This window comes from Pan paniscus, chromosome 18 (genome assembly GCF_029289425.2).
Source record: "Pan paniscus chromosome 18, NHGRI_mPanPan1-v2.0_pri, whole genome shotgun sequence".
In the NCBI taxonomy this organism is placed as follows: Eukaryota; Metazoa; Chordata; class Mammalia; order Primates; family Hominidae; genus Pan; species Pan paniscus.
In genome coordinates, this window is record NC_073267.2 from 56212007 (window position 1) to 56228988 (window position 16982).

At 47.6% G+C, this 16982-nt stretch overlaps 1 protein-coding gene across 3 annotated transcripts in view; it reads right to left on the minus strand.

The window, feature by feature from the left end:
* Window positions 1–12647, minus strand: part of MYLK3 (myosin light chain kinase 3) — a 64013-nt gene extending 51366 nt beyond the window's left edge. Inside the window, exon 1 of one of the 3 annotated variants that reach the window (XM_055099278.3) lies at window positions 10329–12646. The gene's annotated coding sequence lies outside the window, so the exon portion shown is untranslated. Of the gene's footprint in view, window positions 1–10328 lie in introns of all 3 variants that reach the window. The other 2 variants (XM_063597584.1, XM_034940098.3) reach the window with 2 other exon arrangements.
* Between the last annotated feature and the right edge of the window lie 4335 nt (window positions 12648–16982).

Below are 16982 nucleotides of genomic sequence, written 5' to 3' on the forward strand. Positions count from 1 at the left end.
CAAGCATGGTGGCATGTGCCTGTCATCCCAGTTATCAGGAGGCTGAGGCAGAAGGATCTCTTGAGCCTGGGAGGTTGAGGCAGCAGTGAGCAGCAATGGAGACACTGTACTCCAACCTGGACAACAGAAAAAGACCCTGCCTCAAAAAATAAAATAAAATAAAATGATATCAAGGCTCTGACTCAAGTTGAAAGGCTGACCTCTCATATTTCTCTCCTTCCCCTCCAGAGACTTCATGGTAAAGGAAGAAAATAAATACCCACCCGCAACGATGAACAGAATGGAAGGGGCCATTGGTGAATGAGTGTTATCAATGAATTTCTGGGAGATAGAAAACTGGTGGAGGAGAAGTAACTGGAGAAACAAGAAAAACTGCAGCCTCACTGGCCACAAAGGCGAATACAGATACAGGCGAATACAAAAGCTGGCATGGAGCCAGCTTTCCCTGTAGGACCCCAGAGAGGCTTCGGACCCCGATACCCCCGGTGGGGTAAATGGGGAGCAGGAATGCAAGACTGAAAAGTCCATCCCTCCTCCTGCCCCACACCTCAGCACAGAAGGGCCTGACCAGGCCCACCCTCCCTAGAGATCAGAGCCTGCTTCTGGAGAAATGTAATGGTCCACACCACAATAGTTCCAGGGGCTGGCTTTTGGGGTTCCTCAGGAGCGTCCCACCTGATCATCCTCAACAAAACCACGCAGTTAACAAGCCTCAACCACCCACCCAGCTGTTAGTACCTTCTTCAGAAATATGCACAGACAAAAAGGATCACTGGATGTTCAAAGAAAGCCTTCAAGATGAAAAGAGAAGACTAAAGCAAATAAACAGAAACATGATCATAGAAGAAACAGAGAAAATGAGAAACAGAAAGTTTCAAAAAGGCTGTCATTTTGCGGGGTGAGGTGGCTCACGCCTGTAAACCTAGCACTTTGGGAGGCAAGGGTGGGGGGCTCAATTGAGCACAAGAATTCGAGACCAGCCTGGGCAATATAGGGAGACCCTGTCTCTACAAAAAAAAAAAATTTATTTAGCTGGGTGTGGTGGCATGCACCTGTACTCCCAGATATTTGGGAAGCTGAGGTGGCAGGACTGTTTAAGCCCAAGAGGCAGAGGTTGCAGCGAACTGTGTTCGTGCCACTGCACTCCAACCAGGGTGACAGGACGAGACCCTGTCTCAAAAAACAAACAGACAAAGCTGTCATTTGTGGCCACAGAAAAGCGTGAAAGGCGATTCCATTCTTTAAAAAAGGAGAGGATGCTATGGAAAAAGACAACTGTAGAATAAAAGAGAGGTCTTGGAATTTAAAAATATGAATAGTAAAATTTAAAAATTCAATATAGGGATTCGAAGATGAAGCTAAGATAATATCCCAGAAAATAAAACTAAAAGATAAAGACATGTGCAGGAGAGAAAGCTGTTTGACAATGAGTCCAGCTAGCCTTATATCTAATTAACTGGAGTTTCAGAAAGAGAAATGAAAGAAGGAAAGAATTTATAAAAGAAATACTACAGTCATTATGCAATTTTAGAACACAGGGATAAAGAGAAGATTTTAAAACTCCCTGAAATTTAAAAGAAAAAAAAAAACACATACTTGTGAGAATTTGTCCCCTTCAAAATTCATGTCAAAATTTAATCCCAGTGTGGCAGTATTGAGAGGTAAGGCCTTTAAGAAGCAACTGGATCACGAGGTCCCTGACCTTATGGGTTAATGGATGAATAGGTTATCATGGGAGTGGGCCTGGTGATTTCATAAGAGGAGGAACAGAGACCTGAGGGAGCACACTCAGCCCCTTCGCCATGGGATACCCTGGGCCACCTCTGGACTCTACAGAGAGGGCCCACTAGCAAGAAGGTCCTCACCAGATGCAGCCCCTCAACCTTGGACTTCTCAGCCTCCATAACTAAAGAAACACATTTCTTTTCTTTATAAATTATCCAGTTTCAGTCATTTCTGAAAATAGACTACTACACATACCAAAGAACTAGAATCAGAATGACATGAATCTTCTCATCCTAAAAACAACTTGATGCTGGAAGAGAGGCTGGCTGTCAAAGTCTAGATAGGAAAGCACTTCCCCTTAGAATTTTGAAGACATTACACCACCATCAGAGAACAAAATGAAGGGTTTTGTGATTTGCAAAAATGCAAACAATTCGTGCTTTTTTTTTTTTTTTGAGACATGGTCTCACTCTGTCACCCAGGCTGGAGTGCTGTGGCGTGATCTCGGCTCACTGCTGCCTCAACCTCCTGGACTCAAGCAGTCTTCCACCTCAGCCTCCCAAGTAGCCAGGACTATGGGCGTGTGCCACCACGCTTGGCTAATTTTTGTGGGGTTTTTTTTAGAGATGGGGTTTCGCCATGTTGCCCAGGCTGCTTTTGAACTCCTGGGCTCAAACAATCCACCTGCCTCAGCCTACCAAAGTGCTGGGATTATAGGCTTGAGCCACCGCACCTGACCCACGCACGCTTTCTAAGGAAGCTGCTTTGACGATATACTCCAGCAAAATGAGGGGGTAAACAGCCTGGCCAACATGGTGAAACCCCGTCTCTACTAAAAATACAAAAAAATTAACTGGGCATGGTGGTGGGTGCCTGTAATCCCAGCTACTCAGGAGGCTGAGGCAGGAGAATTGCTTGAACTTGGGAGGTGGAGGTTGGAGTGAGCCGAGATCGCGCCATTGCACTCCAGCCTGGGTGACAAGAGTGAAACTCTGTCTCAAAAAAAAAAAACAGCTCCAAGAAACAATAGCTTCAACCTAGGCCCAAAGTTGAAGCAAGAAAATCAAGAGTGTTCAACAGGAACCCTCCCAGGGGAAAAAGAGTATACAATAGAATGCAATTAAACACATGCAGCAAAATGTGGAGAACATGGGACCTGGAGTCAGACTGCCTGGATTTAACTTCTGCCTCTGCCAGTTATTAGCCAGAGCCATGGGCCAGTGTTCACTTAACCTCTCTGAGTCTATACTTCCTTGTTTGTAACAGGAGAATAATAATAACACATACCCTCATGGAGTGGTCGGGAGGTGCCATGAGAATGCCTGAGAGGCACCCAGCAAGTGCTCAAACATTAGCCATCAGCATGATGATGGCAGATATGGCAAAAGGGGAACAAAAGGAATTAGAGACGCCAGGACAACTAGAGTTCTTTTTTCTTTTTTCTTTCTTTCTTTTTTTTTTTTTTTTTTTTTTTGAGATGGAGTCTTGCTCTGTTGCCCAGGCTGGAGTGCAGTGGCGCGATCTTGGCTCACTGCAACCTCCGCCTCCCGGGTTCAAGCAATTCTCCTGCCTCAGCCTCCTGAGAGTAGCTGGGACTACAGGTACATGCCGCCACACCCGGCTAATTTTTTGTATTTCAGTAGAGATGGGCTTTCACCGTGTTGCCCAGGCTGGTCTCGAACTCCTGAGCTCAGGCAATCCACCCGCCTTGGTCTCCCAAAGTGCTAGGATTACAAGTGTGAGCCACCTCGCCCAGCCCAGAGTTCTTACAAGAAAGAATGAGATTAAAATACAATCATTGATTTTGCATTGAAGAATATTTACAGTCATAGTAAAGTAAACCCTTTATTAAGTAAAAGCAGTGACATCTGTCTTGTGAGGGTGAGGGAGGGAAAGTGGGGAGTGTGAGAGAGCTAAGTCCTCATTTATCTTACCGGCAACTCCATATATCATGCACAAAACAAAGAATGAAGAAATATGGAGGCAAATATCAAAAGAAACAAAGAAACAGCTTCAACGTGTTTGCTTCTGGGGACCAGGACAGGAGACGGGTTATCCAGAACCTAAGGACAGCCTCTTAGGGGAGAAACACACAGTGCCCTTTGTTGATTTGTATATTTATTTATAACAGTCGTGTTGCAGCGTGTAGCAGTGAAAGGTCTTGTTCTAACAAAATCATATATGATGACGATTTTCCGAGGGAAGGAAGCCACATGTTGAGAGGAAAGTTTTCTAATTCACACAAAATGCCATAGGGGCTCACGGTGCACCTGGCACTTAGCCTCTGTGAACACAGGTTTCCTCATCTGCACTGGGGGCCCATTAACTGCAATAACCACAGGGCTGTTGGACATTAACGTAAGCAAAATGTCTAGCACAGCACCTGGCACGTGGTAAGTCCACGAAAATGGCAGCGATTGGAACGGCCATCCTTAAGACCAGCCACACCTTCTCCCCGTCTGACCGCAGACGGTCAGCCCAGCAAGGCAGCAATGTGGTTGCTCGGTCACTTCATTGTGGGGTGAGGGGCAGGAGGAGGAAGGGGGACAGCTTCCCAGTCCTAAGCCAGCGGACCTCCTCCCAGCCCAGGCCACCTCCCCGCCCGCACCACACCATTGCTGGAATGCACTGAGGAAGTACACACATCCCCTCCATGGCACCAAGCTCACTTAAGAAAGGAAAGCAGAGATGAAGAAGAACTCCAGAAAGCCACGCAGAGTTTAATGCGGACAACTTCAGGGGTAGCTGCCATCCACATTGTCTGTCCACCACACGATGCATTTGTTGCAGAAGGCCCAAGCTGACCATCCCCAAACTGTCCCCCTAAACCAAAGCTTTCTGCTGACTTTCTTGGCGCAAGAGAACCCAGGACCGGGGAACAACTGTCACCAGGTCTCCTTTAGTCCCGTGCCCTACCAATTGTTCCTCAGGCTCTTACTTCAAAGCACACTTGCCCAGAGCTGCCCTTACCGCAAATATCTGGGTGTAACCCGACGCCCGCTGCTGGCCTCTGGTGCTGGGACCGCGCAGTGCTGGAGTGGGGCATAGAGTCCTCATCCATCAGCCACTGTGACTGTGCCAACTCCGTGTTTACTCTGCCTAGAGATGGATGCTGCCCAACCGCCCGGAGCGCTGGGAATGAGGTGGGCTGGCTGGCCAGGATGATTTCTCTGGAAGAACTCAGGCAGGAGCGATAAGCCTGGCATTTCCGCTTATCTCTGACCCTGTCCAGGCCCCAGCAGCATCCAGAGGCTTCACTTGGTTATCTGCCTTGCTGGGCTCTATCTGCCTCCCCGGGGGCCTACTTCCTGCATCACTTAGCAAAGTGTCCAGCTGTGAAACAAACACCGTGTGGTCCAAGGAGGGAGGAATGAAGGGAGGGAGTCCTCGGGCAGAACTGACCTGAGTTCAAAACCCCGCATCCGGGTGCAGGGGCCCTGGGGATGTGCAGGGACTCCTTGCCTTCAGGGAGCCCTGAGGACAGAGGAGAGGCCGGGTCTGCAGCAGAGAGGTGGCGGCCCTGCAGGTCTTCAGTGGGGCTGCTTGTACCCTGGCCGGGCCTGGTCAGTCACTTCTGTGCTGGGAGGGTCCTGCTATTGGCCCTCCAAATAAAACTACTCAGGAGGCAGCAAAGAGGCACAGAGTCCCCAAAGCCTGGGGCTGCAGTGCAGGAGAAGACAAGGAGACAAGGACACGTGGCTCTGTCAGGGACGTGCCAGGGAGGGCTCCCTGGCCAGATCTTCCCAAAGCACCTGGGAGAGACCAAGCTATACACACACACACTGCCATACACACACACACTGCCTCTCTCTCTCCACACACACACACACACACACTCTCTCTCTCTCTCTCTCTCTCTCTCTCTCTCTCTCTCTCTCTCTCTCTCTCTCAACTTTGGGACCACAAATTAACTAGCTTGGCTGACGGGAAGGAGAGACAGGGCTGCCGGCTTCTGTACGCACTCACAGCCCCTGCGCTGAGCGCTTTGGCTGCCTCTCCTTATTTGAGACACACTGCAGCCCTGTGGGGTGGGTCATTGTTTGTCATCCCCATTTCACAGAGGAGGAGCAACCTGGGGAACTTTAACAGCTGCCCAGGGCCAGTCCCCCAGAAAGGCATGGGGACAGCGTTCCAACACCATGCTCATCACTCACACCCTCTGCCACTTTCACAGACAGGAGGGATCTCAGACACGAGAAGGGTCATTTCCCTTATTTTGTAGATGGAGATTCTGAGGCCCAGAGATGGGAAGGGGCTTTCTGAAGGTCACACAGCACGTAAGTAGCAAAGACAGGGCCAGATGGTAAAACCATTGCCCTTGGAATGACCTGGAATGACCTGGAACTCCCTGGCTCTGTGGGTTGAGAGGTGTGTGCGGGGTGCGGGGTGAGACTGGCCTACGCCCCCAGGCTCGGCTCTGACGGTTGTCTGAGAAGATGGGGAGAGGGCCGAGGGGCAGGGACTCCGAGATATTCAATATTGGTTGCTTATTCTTTCATAGTAAAATGTCTATGACCTGTCTCATCCTGGCCATACAGAAAGATGATAAAGCAACAGCCACAGCCCTGCCAGGATGAATCAAGGAGCTGAGCTTGGGAGTAAAACCAAAGTGCAAGTCTGACTTTACAGAAGTGGAGAGGGAAATGGCAGCCTCAGGGAAACCTGGCCTGGTGAGGGGGTGTCCCCACTGGCTCTCCGGTGCCACTGGGTTTGCTCCCAGGATCTTACTGCCTTCTGTGTGCAGTCCTGCACCCCTGGGCGAAGACTTCTCATTTACTCTCTTCCTTCTCCACATGCGAGTCAAACTGTTCCCTGCCTAAGCAAAGTCAAATGGAATCAGCCTGAAAATGCTAGAGAATAACAAAAAAGCACCCCCTGAAGCTAAATCCAGACCAATGGCCATTCATCCATCCATCCATTCATTCACTGAGCAACAACAAACACTTATTAGGAAATAATAACACTAGTGTTGATTGAGCCAGGCACTGTGCTACATCCTTACATCAATTACTGTACTTGCCCCTCACAACAATTCTAGGAGGAAAAAACTGTTATCCCCATTTCACAGACAAGTAAACTGAGGCACAGGGTGATGAAGGCATGTTCCAAAGTCAGACTCGAGTTTGCCTACAACTGAGGGTGGTATCACTGCAGCTTTCTTTTCTTTCCTATTTTTTCTCCCCTTTTCTCCACTTTTTTTTTTTTTTAATTTTTTTTATTTTTGCTCTGTCACCCAGGCTGGAGTGAAGAGGCGCGATCTCTGCTCACTGCAACCTCTGCCTCCCGGGCTCAAGCAGTTCTCCTGCCTCAGCCTCCCTAGTAGCTGGGATGACAGGCAGGCGGGCACCACCACACCTGGCTAATTTTTTGTATTTTTAGTAGAGATGGGGTTTCATCATCTTGGCCAGGCTGGTCTCGAATCCCTGACCTCAGGTGATCCACCCTCCTTGGCATCCCAAAGTGCGGGATTACAGGCGTTAGCCACCACGCCCAGCCCCTTTTCCACATGCTCTAATCTCACTGAAACTTTCTGCTTTCTGTCTAGAACCCAACTTTTTCTATGAGGGGCTACATCTTCCAGCTGCCAATTCAGAAGACTCAATTATGCTTAAGTTGGAACCAGGACAACCCGCCTCATGCAGGGTTCCATCTGCAAAGTCCTTGAGCACCAGTGCTCGTGATCTCTGCTCATCCAAGGGGGAGGGACCACTGCCCCATTTCACTCGTGGAGAGACTGAGGTCACAGGGAGAGTCCGCACGAAGCTGGGCCTCAGACCTGGCTCTGCTGCTCTGGGGCCTGTGTTCACTGTGGACGAGAGGGTTTCTGGACGTCCCTTCGACTCCTACAAACACACACGCAGCTTTGGGACCCCACCTCACCTCCCCGGCTGACAAGAATCAGAGAAGGGACTGCAGGGTCTTGAAGTTAACTCACTTCTCTCAGCCCGACCGTGGGCAGGCCCTGTGCTCAGCACCTTAGCTGCACTGTCTTATTTAATCCCCTTCACTGTGCCCATTCTTGTGGGCTCCGAGCTCTGCTTGTGCCATAGGAAACCCCAAAAGTCTGGACAGGAGTGAGGTTAACACATAGGAACAACAGAGAAAGTGGGACAGTCGCTAACTGCAAGGTGCAGGGGACATGAGTGAGATGGGATGACTATGTAACTCACCAGTGTTCCCAGCCCCACCCCACATCCCATCAAAAGAACTTTCTCTTCACCTGTGAACTCTCTCCCCTCAGTCTACCCCTACCCTCTGAACTGAGCCCAGTCCCAAGATGTCTTGGTATCAAATCTGAAGAACTGGTAGCAGAGGCGGGACCTGAGGGTCCATAGGAGAGGACTTGGTTGATCTGGGTAGCAAAGTCCCAACACTGGGGCAGGAAAAAGGTGACACAGACACCGAGCAGGGTCTGAGGTCTGGGGAGGGACAGACCCTCAGGCAGCCGCAGGATGTGAGAGAGAATGGGTAAGGGCAGAGGAGGGTTTGGAAAAATGTCTGCTCCAAGATATAAATGGTTGTTGGGGATCAAAAGTTGGAATGACACAGTGGCCAGGGCAGGCTTCTGGGGCCCCACATCTGCAGAAACTCAGCCACATGGTGCCAGCGAACTCAGCATGTAAGAGGGAGGCAAAAAAATTAGGGAGGACTTCTTGGAGGAAATGGGACTTGAGCTTAGCCTTGAATGATGGGCAAGACTTGGAAGGCTAAGAAAAGACGGTTCTAGTGAGGTCACAGAGGGAGCAAAGCTCAGGTGGAGCCTGGCAGGTGGGGGTGAGGATGCAAGGACCACCCTCCAGCCACACGACATCAATGGAGGCCCAGCAGGTGGGACCCTTAAGACAGTGGACCAGGAAAATTAGGCCGAGACATACAGACCTGAAGCAGCAAGACAGAGGGACAGTGATGCTATGGAACATTTTGGGGTGGGCAGTAACATGATAAAGTTAGTATTTAGGAATGAATGGAAGTGATTACCTGGGGTGGGGGGATTGGTGCAGAGAGGATACAAAGTGAATTCTGGGATGCTGGAGGTAAGTGTTTTATGTCTTGGGTGGTGTCACAAGAGTGTATGTGTATGTTCAAATTCCATAGGCTGAGCAGGGCACAGTGGCTCACGCCTGTAATCCCAGCACTTTGGGAGGCTGAGGCGGGTGGATCACCTGAGGTCAGGAGTTCGAGACCAGCCTGGCCAACATGGCAAAACCCGGTCTCTACTAAAAAATACAAAAAATAGCCAGGTGTGGTAGCACACACCTGTAATCCCAGCTACTCAGGAGGCTGAGGCAGGAGAATCACTTGAACCTGGGGGGTGGGGGTTGCAGTGAGCTGAGATTGCACCACTGCACTCCAGCCTGGGCAACAGAGCGAGACTCCATTTCAAAACAAAACAAAACAAAAAACAAATTCCACAGGCTGTAATGTGTGTGTATTGCGCTGCATGTAAGTCATGCCTTAATCAGTTCTGCTAGCATGAAAAAAAAAAAAAAGGAAGGAGGATAGAGGGGAGTGGTAGGGACCAGCATCCACATAGAAGCTCAAATCAGCAAGTGTTTACCACTTCTGGGAAGCATGTTGTTGCCAAAACACAGGGGCGCTAAGTGGAGCAACATCTCAAGGAACGAGTCTTTGAAAGTTCTTCCAAGGCCTCTCATTCTGCCACCCCGCAGGCGGGCAACAGAAGCAGGACCCCTCCCTGCTGCAGGCAAAAAGGCAAAAATCTCTAAGGATATGCAATGCTCTTCCAGGTTTACTAGGTAAAGACTTCACCTCAAGCGTATACATAGAATCCCATTTTTGTTGAAAATATACATGTATGTATGCCAGTATGGTTCATTCCGCCTATGAGAATTACAGATAATCTCTATTTTCTATATTTCATTTATATTTTTCTAATAAAAAATTAAGTGTGTAGTTTATTACTCAACAATTTTTTTCTATAATAGTCATCATTCACCTAGAGCCAGAGGAATTATTCTAGACAGATGATACGCCTAAGAGACAGGTTTAACTAACCAAGAACACGGAGCAATAGACTCCCGCAGGACCCCAGCTGACGGAAAACATTTACAAACGTTATTGGGAGGTCTGAGGTCAATTGCTTAGGCTTAAATGAACAGAAACATGTCTATTTAGCAGCCGCAGGAAGACTCCTCAGAAATCACACATGTCATGGGGAAAGAACAATTATCCTCCTGTGTGCTTTGTTTTTAAATCGATTCCCCACCCACCTTGGGAAGAAATGTTCCAGACTCCATGTACAACTCATAAACCACACAGTAGAATTGGGAAGTTTTGTAAAGCAAAGTTGGCAAATATTTGGGAACAATCACTACAGCATTCTCAGATGATCTGAGCACCGGTATGACTCATCACAGCGACAGGTGGAAAACAATTCTGAAGTCTGAGTTACACATGCAATTCTCCCAGACCTGTACAAAACCAAAGCAAACCCATGCACTTGCAACCAAGAGCTGCTCATTTTTCTTGTCGTTTTTGATCAGACTCCAAAAGTGTTTTCTGGTGGGTCTACAAGTCCCTAATACACTGCTGAAAACACGCCCCCCTACACACACAGTAAGTTTATCACTGCACTTACATACCACTTTCCATCCATGGGTCCCAAGGGATCTGTCCAAAATCTTGTTTTCATAAGTCTCCAGTGAGATGTGTAAATATTGTTACCTCCATCTTATACACAAATAAACTTAAACCTGGAGGCAGTTAAGTGGCTTGTCAACAGTTATAACCCAAGACAAGATCTGTGCAAGCTGCCCTCTGGTCTCCCTTCCTCTGCTGGTCGGCCCTCTGAGCGTTCTCGTTGGCTCCAGTTTAAATCATGTCCGTAGACCATTGTTTCCCTGGCAATGGAGGTGGTATTCTATTTCCTGCCCTGAATCTGGCCCGGGGCCCTGACTGCACCGCATTTAGCCACAAGTGCATCAGCCGTGCGTGAGTGGGGACAGCTTGGCTCCCTGGAAACCTAAGTGGCGTGTGTCAGCTGGCCCAGGCCTGCTCAGAGCCGCTCCAGGCCATGCTGCTAATTCCTCCATCATTTGCCCAGAACAACCCACAATGAAGGCGATGACTTCTCTTGGAGCTGGGCGAACAAATGGGAACATCTCAAAGGCAAACTTATTGGCTCTGCTGCAGTCTGGCCCTTGGGGAGAAATAGCTCTCAGGCATCTGGGACCCGGGTGCCTAGATCAAAACAGCCCTCCCTCTGCTCATTTCCGTGGATGAAATGAGCATCCACGCTTTGCTGTAGCAAAGCGTGCAGGTCACTTGTTACATTCCTGATGGGCAACTGAATTTGCACTTATAATTCCCAGCTGCCATGTTTACTTTTATGTTTATTAATTAAGTGTCCTGGAATGACCACTCAGAATTAGATCCAGAAAATAAGAAGTTACTGGGGCATCCACCAGGTAACAAAAATTACTACCTGAAAAGTGTTTCTCTGATGGCTACAGTCACACTAGAAATTGGAAGGGGAGGCTGGGCTGGTCGCTCACACCTGTAATCCCAGCCTTCTGAAAGGCCAAGGTGAAAATAGTGCTTAAGGCCAGGAGTTTGAAACCAGCCTGGGTAACATAGTGGCCCCTATCTCTACATAGAGACCCCTGTCTCTACAAAAAATAAAGATAAAAAACATTAGCCAGGCATGGTGGCAGGCACCCATAGTCCCACCTACTTGAGAGGTCATGATGGGAGAATCACTTGAGGCCAGGAGTTGGATTCCAAGCTAGGGCAACATGGCAAGATCCTGTCTCTAAAAAAAAAAAAAAAGTACAATAATTAGCCAGGTGTGGTGGTGGGTGCCTGTAGTCCCAGCTACTTGGAAGGGTGAGGCAGGAGGATCATTTGAGCCCAGGAGTTGAGGCTGCAGTGCTCTATGATCACGCCACTGCACTCCAGCCTGGGTAATAGCATGAGACCCTGTCTCAAACAAAAAAAAAAAAAAAGGAAATTGGAGGTGAAGATTTTTGGGTGAATTTCCTGCCAGTTGGTCAGTAAATACCATGTATTGTCACTTTTAACTAATTTCAACTTCTTTGCCTCTAAAGTGCCCTGTGGACCTTACTGGATAACCAAGCACATCACATGAACTAAAGTTGGGTTTGCTGAGTGGCCCATGTGCTCCCCAAAAACCCATGTGTGCTCCTATCAGAGCCAATTAGTGATCACAATACCTCATCTCGGTTGAGCATATATTCATGCCAGGCCTCCTGCCAAGCATTTTAAATTCCTTAGTTTTAAAAAATACTAGGCTGGATGTGGTGGCTCATGCCTGTAATCCCAGCACTTTGGGAGGCCGCAGTGGGCGGATCACTTAAAGTCAGGAGTTCGAGACCAGCCTGGCCAACATGGCAAAACCCTGTCTCTACTAAAAATACAAAAATTGGCCGGGCGTGGTGGCGCATGCCTGTAATCCTAGCTAGTCAGGAGGCTGAGGCAGGAGAATCGCTTGAACCCAGGAGGTAGAGGAAGCAGTGAACCAAGATTGTGCCATTGTACTCCAGCCTGGGTGACAGAGAGAGACCCTGAAAAAAAAAAAAAAAACTAGGTATGTATCATTAATATCCTTGTTTTACAGATAAGGAAACTGAGGCCTAGAGAGACCACACAGTTACTGTATTAGTTTCCTATGCCTGCTCTAATTACCACAAACTTAGTGGCTCAAAAGAAATTTATTCCTTCATAGTTCAGGAACTATGCTGACTAATGTGTGCTCTAGAGGCCTCGGAGGAGAGCCCATTCCTTGTATCTTCCAGTTGCTGGCAGCCACTGGCTTTCGTGGTTTGTGGCTGCATCGTTCCGGTCTCTGCCTCCAGGACCACACATCCTCCTCTGTGTATGTCACACCTCCCTGTGCCTCCCTTTCATATTAATACACGTGATTGCATCGAGGCCCCTCTGGCTAATCCAGGACAGTCTCCCAATCTCAAGATCCTGAACTTAATCACATCTGCAAGGTCCTTTTTTTGATTTGTAAAGTGACATTCACAGGTTCCAGGGATTAACATAGGAACATCTTTTTTGGGGGGGGCATTATCTAGTCTACCACAGTCACCCATCCTGTTACTATCAGGTGGTGGCTGCAGGTCTCCCTTCTCATGTGCTCAAGAGGGCTCATTAAGCCAGATGGGGTGGCTCATGCCTGTAATCCCAGCACTCTGGGAGGCTGAGGCAGGAGGATCGTTTGAGGCCAGGAGTTCAGAGCCAGTCTGGGCACCACAGGGAGACCCTGTCTCTACACAAAAATTTAAAATTAGCTGGGTATAGTGGTGCATGCCCGGAGTCCTAGTTACTCTGGAGGCTGAAGCAGGAGGATCACTTGGGCCCACGAGTTTGAGGATGCAATGAGCTATGATTGCACCACTGCACTCCAACCTGGGCAACAGAGTGAGACTCTGTTGAAAGAACGAAAGAACCAAAGAATGAAAGGAAGGAAGGAGAGAGAGAGAGAGAGAGGGAGGGAGGGAGGGAGGGAGGGAGAGAGAGAAAGAAAGAAAGAGAAAGAAAGAAAGAAAGAAGAAAAAAGAAAGAAAGAAGGAAGGAAAGAAAGAAAGAAGAAAGAAAGGAAGGAAGGAAGAAAGGAAGAAAGAGAGAGAGAGAGAGAGAGTTGGTTAGTGGTGAACGTGTAGCACAGAGGCTAAAAGCCCAGGCTTTGGCACCAGGCAGACTGGGTCTGAAGCCCAGCTCTCTCAGGAATCTGAAGCACTGTGTGACTTAAGTGACCCAACTGCTCTGGGCCTCAGTTTCCCCATCAAGGCCTACTGCATGGGAATATTTTGAGGATTAAGTGAGAAAATGAATGTGAAACTCATACAACAGTGCCTGCACATAGTCAGGTGCCCCCTTAGTGGTAGCTGCTCTTGTTAAGAGCAGGATATAAGCTGGAGTTCTGACCCAGCCTTGCAAAGGGACACCTGGTGAGTACCAAGTTTCTGCAGATTAAAAAAATGTGAAAATGGGAAGTAAAGTCATTCTGCCACACAGCCAGTGAAATTCAATGCTAATCTCAGCATAGCAGAACTCTGAAAATCTTTTGGTGTGGAATGGTAGAAAAGACCTGCCAGAACTGGCCATGTAAAGGATTTGTGCTCTTTCAAAAGTGAAGACCTCGGCCAGGCGCAGTGGCTCATGCCTGTAATACCAAGCACTTTGGAAGGCTGAGGCAGGAGGATTACTTCAGCCCAGGATTTCAAGACCAGTCTGGGAGACATGGTGAGACCCCATTGCTACAAAAAATAAAAAAAAAGTTAGGCAGGCATGGTGGCATGTCCCGTGCCTATGGTCCCAACTACTCAGGAGGCTGAGGTGACAGGATCACTTGAGCCCAGGAGGTCGAGGCTGCAATGACTTGTGATCACACCACTACACTCCAGCCTGGGCAACAGAGCAAGACCCTGCCTCAAAAAAAATAAATAAATAAAAAGAGAGAGGAGACTTCTCCCTTTCTCCAGGGAAGATGTGGATCTAGATCCTGAAAATGTGTGGTTTTGTCTATAGATGTTCTCTTCGGTTTGTTTTTTTGTTTTTGTTTTTGTTGTTTTCTGTTGTTGGTGGTGGTGGTTTTTTTGAGACAGGGTCTCACTCTGTTACCCAGGCTGGAGTGCAGTGGCACAACCACAGCTTACTGCAGCCTCAACTGCCCAAGCTCAAGGAATCCTCCCACCTTAGCCTCCTGGGTAGCTAGAACTACAGGTGTGTGCCACCATGCCCAGCTAATATTTTTATTTTTAAAATTTTTGTAGAGATGGGATCTCGCTTTGTTACCAGGGCTGGACTCAAACTCCTGGCTCAAGGAATCCTCCCACCTCAGCCTCCCAAAATGCTGGCATTACAGGAATGAGCCATTGTGCCAGGCCCATGTTCTCATTGCTTTAAATGGGATTTGACTGGAAATTTACATTGTGATAGTCCCTTTGAGGTTAAACTGATTCCAGTTTCAAGACCTATAACAAAAAGAACAACTGATAAATCAAGAACTTAGAGTGTGGAGAATAAGAAACATAGGCATAAAATAGTAGGAAACAAACAGTAGGGGAGAAACAAGGACATTTTAAACTTGGGCACTTGTTATAAATATATTTGACAGAAGAAATGCAAACTGGCTTGTCTCCTTAACTCGGAGCAAAATAAATTCGATTTGATTCTGCTTCATTCACGAACTGGGATAGAATAACACGCTTTATTAAAGAAGTTTTAGTATTTTATTTGGCTGATGTTGAAACTGCACTTCTAAGTTTTACCATATTTATGTATGATCTGCTCGACTTGTTGTATTTCATCCAATTAGGTTTTTCCATTCAACACACCAGGCTTCTTTACAGCTATGACCAGGATTTCTTAATTTCAGTGAGAAACATGCTAAGAGTCAATGAAACAAGAAAGCAACAGATTCTGCCTTTTTAGAAAAACTGTAAACTACTTAAATGTCAACCAGTAGGGGAAAGAATGATAGCTCTACATGTACCGACATGGAAAGCCACCCAAGGCATATGACCGAGTTAAAAAAAAATCACAAAATAACACATACAATTTAATCCTGTCTAAATTGAGAAGAGACTGATAATCAGACAGATGAACATGGATACGTAAATCCATTAATAATGGCTGGCAAAGATATACACCCAATTATTAACAGCAGCCACTTCCTGGGAAAAGAGCAGAACTGGGGTGGGGAAATAAAGGGAAAAGCCATCTTGTATCTGCATTTTTACAAGAAACATGTGTTTTTTAGTTTTTTTTTTCTTCCCTTCTTTTTTTTTAAGACAGTGTCTCACTCTGTTGCCAGACTGGAGTGCAGTGGCGCGATCTCACCTCACTGCAACCTCCACCTCCCAGGTTCAAGCGATTCTCCTGCCTCAGCCTCCCAAATAGCTGGGACCACAGGTGCGCGCCACCATGCCCAGTAAATTTTTGTATTTTTAGTAGAGATGGGGTTTCACCATGCTGCAGGATGGTCTCGATCTCTTGACCTCGTGATCCCCCTGCCTCAGCCTCCCAAAGTGGGATTACAGGCGTGAGCCACTGTGCTCGGCCTAAGAAGCATGTTTTTGTATATTACATATATATCTTTTAAAGCAATACATTATTTACTTCAATGGAAATAATATGTTAATTTACCGTTCTTTTACTAGAGATACTACCCATGGGATAACAAATACTAAACGTGCATGTGGGATTTTTTTTTCATTTTTCATTAATAAACCAGACAGGATGTCTCTGCCTTGACTCTTCAGATTGATGGACAAGAAGTCCAATAAGGAATAAACTCATACCCTGAGGACAGGGTAAGTGGGTACCACACAGGGATGAGAGTCCCTACACCCTGGAAGCTGAGGTCAGTTGGGAGAGGGTTAACAGACAAACAGCAGGCGGCAGGGAAGTGCTGCCAGGAGGCCTGTGAGCCGGGAAAGCTCTAGGGTGGATCAACTGTACCCACCTGCTTCTCTCTCTCCTCCCCCACCTTCCCCCATCCCCAGGCCCTCAGTCCAAGCAGCTGGCATCTACCCTCAGGCAAAAGTAAACAAACAAGTCCTTGACAGCTCTTTAAAGCAATTAAGCATTGATCGGGCGGTGGCTCACGCCTGTAATCCCAGCACTTTGGGAGGCCGAGACGGGCGGATTACGAGGTCAAGAGGTGGAGACCATCCTGGCTAACATGGTGAAACCATGTTACTCTACTAAAAATACAAAAAAAAATTACCTGGGCGTGGTGTCGGGCGCCTGTAGTCCCAGCTACTTGGGAGGCTGAGGCAGGAGAATGGTGTGAACCTGGAGGTGGAGCTTGCAGTGAGCCGAGATCTCGCCACTGCACTCCAGCCTGGGCGACAGAGCAAGACTCGGTCTCAAAAAAAAAAAAAAAAAAAAGAGAAAGAAAAAGAAAAAAGAAATTAAGCAATCCATATTGGAGAATCAAAGGCTTTTATTCATCACCTTGGTACACTAAAGTCCTCATTCTGGGCAATCAAGTGACCTCATCCTCCTCGACCCCACACCCAGAGCACCCAGTCAGAATTCTCACTGGGGAGAAGCCACCGAGTCACATAGACCTTCTTTTTAAGATATGACCAGACAACCAAAGATCACCAAGACATTCCCAGAACCAGCAGCCTGAAAAAGAAAGAGCAAGATATATAGGTGAAAAATGAACTCTGGTGGAAAGATCATCAGGGAATAGAAGAAAACTTGGCTCAAAGAGGTTTTTTGTTTTTTGTTTGTTTGTTTCGAGACAAGGTCTCGCT